The sequence below is a fragment of the Engraulis encrasicolus genome, chromosome 19, assembly GCF_034702125.1.
Source record: "Engraulis encrasicolus isolate BLACKSEA-1 chromosome 19, IST_EnEncr_1.0, whole genome shotgun sequence".
NCBI lineage: Eukaryota > Metazoa > Chordata > Actinopteri > Clupeiformes > Engraulidae > Engraulis > Engraulis encrasicolus.
In genome coordinates, this window is record NC_085875.1 from 44,932,270 (window position 1) to 44,937,269 (window position 5,000).

Consider the following 5,000-nt stretch of genomic DNA (forward strand, 5'->3'; position numbering starts at 1 on the left):
TGGATGCATGTTGAACACATTTCTCCAATGTAAACAGTCATTCTGCTTCAGTTGATTGAATTTACGTTCTACGCGGCATGTTCCTGACAGTCACAATTGTTTGTCAAGACCAAAAAAAAACCCAGATTGAGGCTGCTTCAAAGTGTGTGTGTGTGTGTGTGTGTGTGTGTATGTGTGTGTGTGTGTGTGTGTGTGTGTGTGTGTGTGTGTGTGTGTGTGTGTGTGTGCGTGCATGCGTGCGTGTGCCTGCAGCCTGAGAGCGAGTGTGTATGTGTGCGCATATAAGAGTTTACTATTTGTGTGTATTTTCCTTTCTGTGTGTGTGCTTGTGTGTGGGTGCACTCACGTACTGTATGTGCATGTCCGTCGGTACTGTATGCCTGTGCTTGTGTGTGGGTGGGTGTACTGATTTGGGAGGTTTTTTTCTTTCTGTATGATGTACAGTATGTATACTTAACGTGTGTACCATAGGTGCACTGATGTGTGTATTTGCCTGTAAGATATGTATGTGTGTATCTGTATGTGTCTGTGAGTGTTTGTGAGTGGGTGTTTTCACAGTATTTCTAAGTGTATGTGTGAGTGATTCTACGATTCCCCTACGCTTTTGGCAAAAGCAAAATGTCAATTATCAGTATTTTTTTTTCAACTAAATGACCTAGATGTTTACATAGTGTATATATTTAAGTTTCCAAACAAACAAATTGCCAAGCTTAATCTTAAATCATTTGATAAATACTCTAATGAAAGCGAACATTTGCTTAATTATTTTGTCAACAGTGTTATGGACAAATACTGTCATTTCAAACATATATAAAAATACTACAGAGTTGAAACAATATATGTTTGAAAGTGCTTATGTCCCTTAGCAGTAATGTTGTCATTAATCTGTGCAACTGATATAGAAAATGTGATTGTTGAGCTTCATAAGTAGGATTTTATGAGTCACTGTGATACAGACTGACACATTTTTCATCATAAATCCCTGTAACGTCTGATTTGAATATAGTCACCCTCCTTACACAAGACTTCCTTCTCCAGAGATAATCCCTAGTGTATGTTCATAGGATTTTTCCAACACATAAAGGATCAATAGCGCAAAAACACTTTCAAAACAGTCAACGGTGTTACTCAACGGTGTTACGGTCAACAGTGCAGGGGAACAAGTCGGCATTTTTTTAGGAGAAAAAAACAGAGCAGACAAACCCATCTCCCTAGAACACAAATTATTTTGTTTGTTTGTCTGTCAATATGGATATAAATTGGCAAAAACATACTCCTCCTCAACTGTCATCAGTGTTGCCAGATTGGGCTGGTTCCCGCCCAATTGGGCTGCTTAGGATGGCCGTGTGCGGGTAAAAATGGCATCTATCAGAAAAACCTTCCCACTGCCATATAAATCAATAGAATTGGGCGGGTTTTTAGGGCGGATTTTGATCATTTTTTGGGCTGGAAATCATCAGCCTCATCTGGCAACCCTGACTGTCATACTTAATTGTAACACCATTGACGGTAACACCGTTGACATTTCAGCCATTTTTATGGTGTTGTGCTAACTGAGGACCTCAGAAGTTCCACCACAACACCTTAATCAATTCATGTATCTGTATGCTTTAGGCACTATCTGTGTTTTTCTACATGTGATTTCTAACTCAGATTCTTATGAATATGTTGATAACACAGTTGACAGGCAATTTTCCCGCTATGAGAACATGAAAAAGAATGGATTAAATTATGGAAGGATGGAGCTCAAAATTTACCAAAAAGTCTTCCCGTATCCTGCCAAAGAGGTTATGACATCACGTGATGTTATTCGTATGGCCTAAGACCAAACCATTACTGATTTATGGAGGAGGTTTCAGACCGTGACACGGTTAACACAGTTTTTGTGGACACACACAAAATGGCAAATTTCATGTATAATGGAAAGGACAGTGGTCTTTCTGACAGTTTTGTCATATTGTGATGATTACTGTGAATCAACATTTGAAGAGTTCAGATGCAAAACCCCCTAACTCCATTTCTGAAGACCTGCACTTCTATATTTTTAGAGAACCCCGTTGTTGGTTTGGTTTACATTCATGTACTTGATAATACATATAAATAGTTATATTACATAAATAAAATAAAAAATATGCAATTTTGATAGCTTTGTATTAAATAAAAATGAATTAAGATTATTTTCTGAAAAGGCACTTAGGGGGTTTTGCATCTGAACTCTTCATTTGCAATCGTCTTGGGCAAAACAAGTTTCTTTACATGCTAATATGAAGACTGAATCTGACATTTGGAAAACAGGACGGCATGAAAACGCCCAAAACCAGTATTAAATATTCATTCTTGCTAAGGGAAATAATGCTATGTCTACACTTTCTGTATTATATGAAAGATAAATGTTTTCTAATGTCCAAAACATCATTGGATGCAGTTAATAGTTAGTGGAATTGCCAAATAAAATCCACGGACTTAAAAGTGTAGGCGAATTAGAGAATCACTCGTGTACTGTATGTGCCTGACTTGTGCATGTGCATGTGTGTGTGTATGTGTGTATGTGTGTATGTGTGTATGTGTGTATGTGTATGTGTGTGTGTATGTGTATGTGTGTGTGTATGTGTATGTGTATGTGCATGTGCATGTGTATATGTGTGTGTGCATATGTGTGTATGTGCATGTGCATGTGTAGTGTGTATTTCTATGTGTATGTGTATTTCCATGTGTATGTGTGGGGGTGTTTACAGCGAGTGCCTGTGATTCAGCCCTCAGGGGCAATTTAGACAGAGGTGACAGATCAAGTCGCTGGCGTCGGTGGGAGAGAGTGACACGTGCTCTGGGCAAAGCCCTCCTTCAAAACCGAGCGGCTGTCTGTCAACCTCGCGGGCTCATTCAGCAGCCGGTGCACTCACCACAACGAAAAAAAGAGAAAAGAAAAGAGAAAAGAACATTAAAGAAAGGGAAAGAAAACATACACATACACACACAACAACGAAAAGAGAAAAAAAAAGAGAAAAAAGAAAAGAACAGAAAAGAAAGTGAAAGAAAACACATAGAGAGAGAGAGAGAGAGAGAGATAGAGAGAGAGAGAGAGAGAGAGAGAGAGAGAGAGAGGAGCATACAGAGCATGGAGCTCTCGAAAGCAGTCTGGTGTAGTGGAGTGTGCCATCAACAGCGAGAGCTCGAAATGGGAACTGCTCTCGTGTTAGGAGGAGTTTGAGGGCTAGAGAGGCTGTCAAACGCTAGTCCTGACAAGTTCTCCTCTCATGGCTTTGGGGAGTGAGTGAAGTGAGCGTAGTGAAAGGTGAGTGAAGTGAAGAGCAGAATGCTCAATATTCCTTTTCCCGCTTAATGTTTTGCTTTGATATCGGAACCGTAAATCGATAATAGGTTTAACAAGTAGTGTCACTGATTATGTTGTAACAACATAATTGGATCACATTTTGAGGACGGACAAAAAAGTCAGGCTAGCACACTGGCGAATGGGAGTTTTTCACCTCATCTTCCAAGCCTATTTTGAATGTGGTACTCAAATATCTAAAATGAAAAGATCTATGCACAGCCAGGTTCCAGGTGCTGGTGAAGTGCAGTCATCCAAAGGAAACAAGAAGGATCACCGCATACTGGTGGACTTGACTTGCTGCTTTTTTAACTATTCCTACCAGAGATGGGACCAAGTCACTAATTTGCAAGTCGCAAGTAAGTCTCAAGTCCTTCCAATCAAGTCCGAGTCAAGTCACAAGTTACGACACATTTGACCAAGTCAAGTCCAAGTCCAAGTCGTGCCAAAGCCAAGTCAAGTCAAGTCCAAGTCCAAGTCGTGCCAAAGCCAAGTCAAGTCCAAGTCCAAGTCTTATTTTTTCCAAGTCATTAACAAGTCACCTTGTATTCTATGTGCAATATTGACAATTACCTTTGGTCATAAATTCATTACCTCTCAGGGCCGGTTTTAAGCATAGGCCGGCTAGGCGGTCGCCTAGAGCGCCATGTGAAGAAGGAGCGCCGAAATGGCGCTCTCCGATGCGTAATTTTGCGATATGGAGTTTTTTTTTATGAAGTCGCAATCAACAAAGTGCAGCGAAAGCGCTCCTCACGGCAAAACGCCCCTCAGCCAATAGTAATATCGCTTTCAACTGTCTCTGGGAAGTCTGTGAACCAATAAACAGACAGTCCTGAGAAAGGGGGCGGGATGAGTGACAGCGTGTGATGTATTTTGAATTTGGAGACTCACACTCGAGAGACAGAGGGAAGCGCTGACAGAGCAGTGCTGCTCTGCTGGGTGGAGAATTGTTATGTTCTCATTAAACCAGTCATTGCATGATGCAGAACTCAAACTCGCCTAGGGCACCAAATAAGCCAGAACCGGCCCTGTTACCTCTCCACACTGCTTTGCATGTCCCCCTTCGCCAGTCATGTCCCGAAAATCGACCATGGTATACTATGATTTCAGTTTTTTGAGCATGGTTCGGCATTGGTTTTTGGTTTTACTAGGTTTAACTATAAATTGAACCATGGTTTTACTCTGAAAACTAACCATGGTTTTACCACGGTTTATAATTATTCATTAAATTAGTTTTATCTTTTATCCAACGCATATATTGGTGACAGTCCTTTGAGCAATATGGGGTTAGGTGCCTTGCTCAAGGGCACTTCAGTCATGGATGGAGATGTAGGAAGAGGTGGGCTTAAGGGTGGGATTCAAACCTGCAACTCTGTGATCTCCAGCCCAACTCCCTAACCATTACAGCACGGCTGCAGACAAGCTTTCATGTTTGTTTGGGTGACCATGCAACCCACAATTGATCATATATATATATATTTTAGCATGGTTTTTGACTATGGTTGAAGGTAAATCATTTATTTTTTTCTTTCTTTCATGCATTTTTTTTCACACACAAAATGCAAAAAAATATATATATTCATTGACTTGGAGCACAATTGCAAGTCATTGCAAGCTAAAACTGTCAAGTCGAGTCAAGTCTCAAGTCAATAGCGTACAAGTCGAGTCAAGT

General features: G+C 40.5%; 1 protein-coding gene and 1 long non-coding RNA gene across 3 annotated transcripts in view; both read right to left on the reverse strand.

Annotated features, from left to right (window-relative positions):
- Positions 1 to 5,000, reverse strand: part of LOC134435504 (AT-rich interactive domain-containing protein 1B-like) — a 302,917-nt gene that overhangs the window by 227,665 nt on the left and 70,252 nt on the right. The window lies entirely within an intron of this gene.
- On the reverse strand, positions 3,818 to 4,782 carry LOC134435507 (uncharacterized). The gene is made up of 2 exons (XR_010032013.1): positions 4,364 to 4,782; positions 3,818 to 3,922 (listed from the first exon to the last, which is right to left on the reverse strand). It is a non-coding gene; the product is annotated as an uncharacterized LOC134435507 (long non-coding RNA).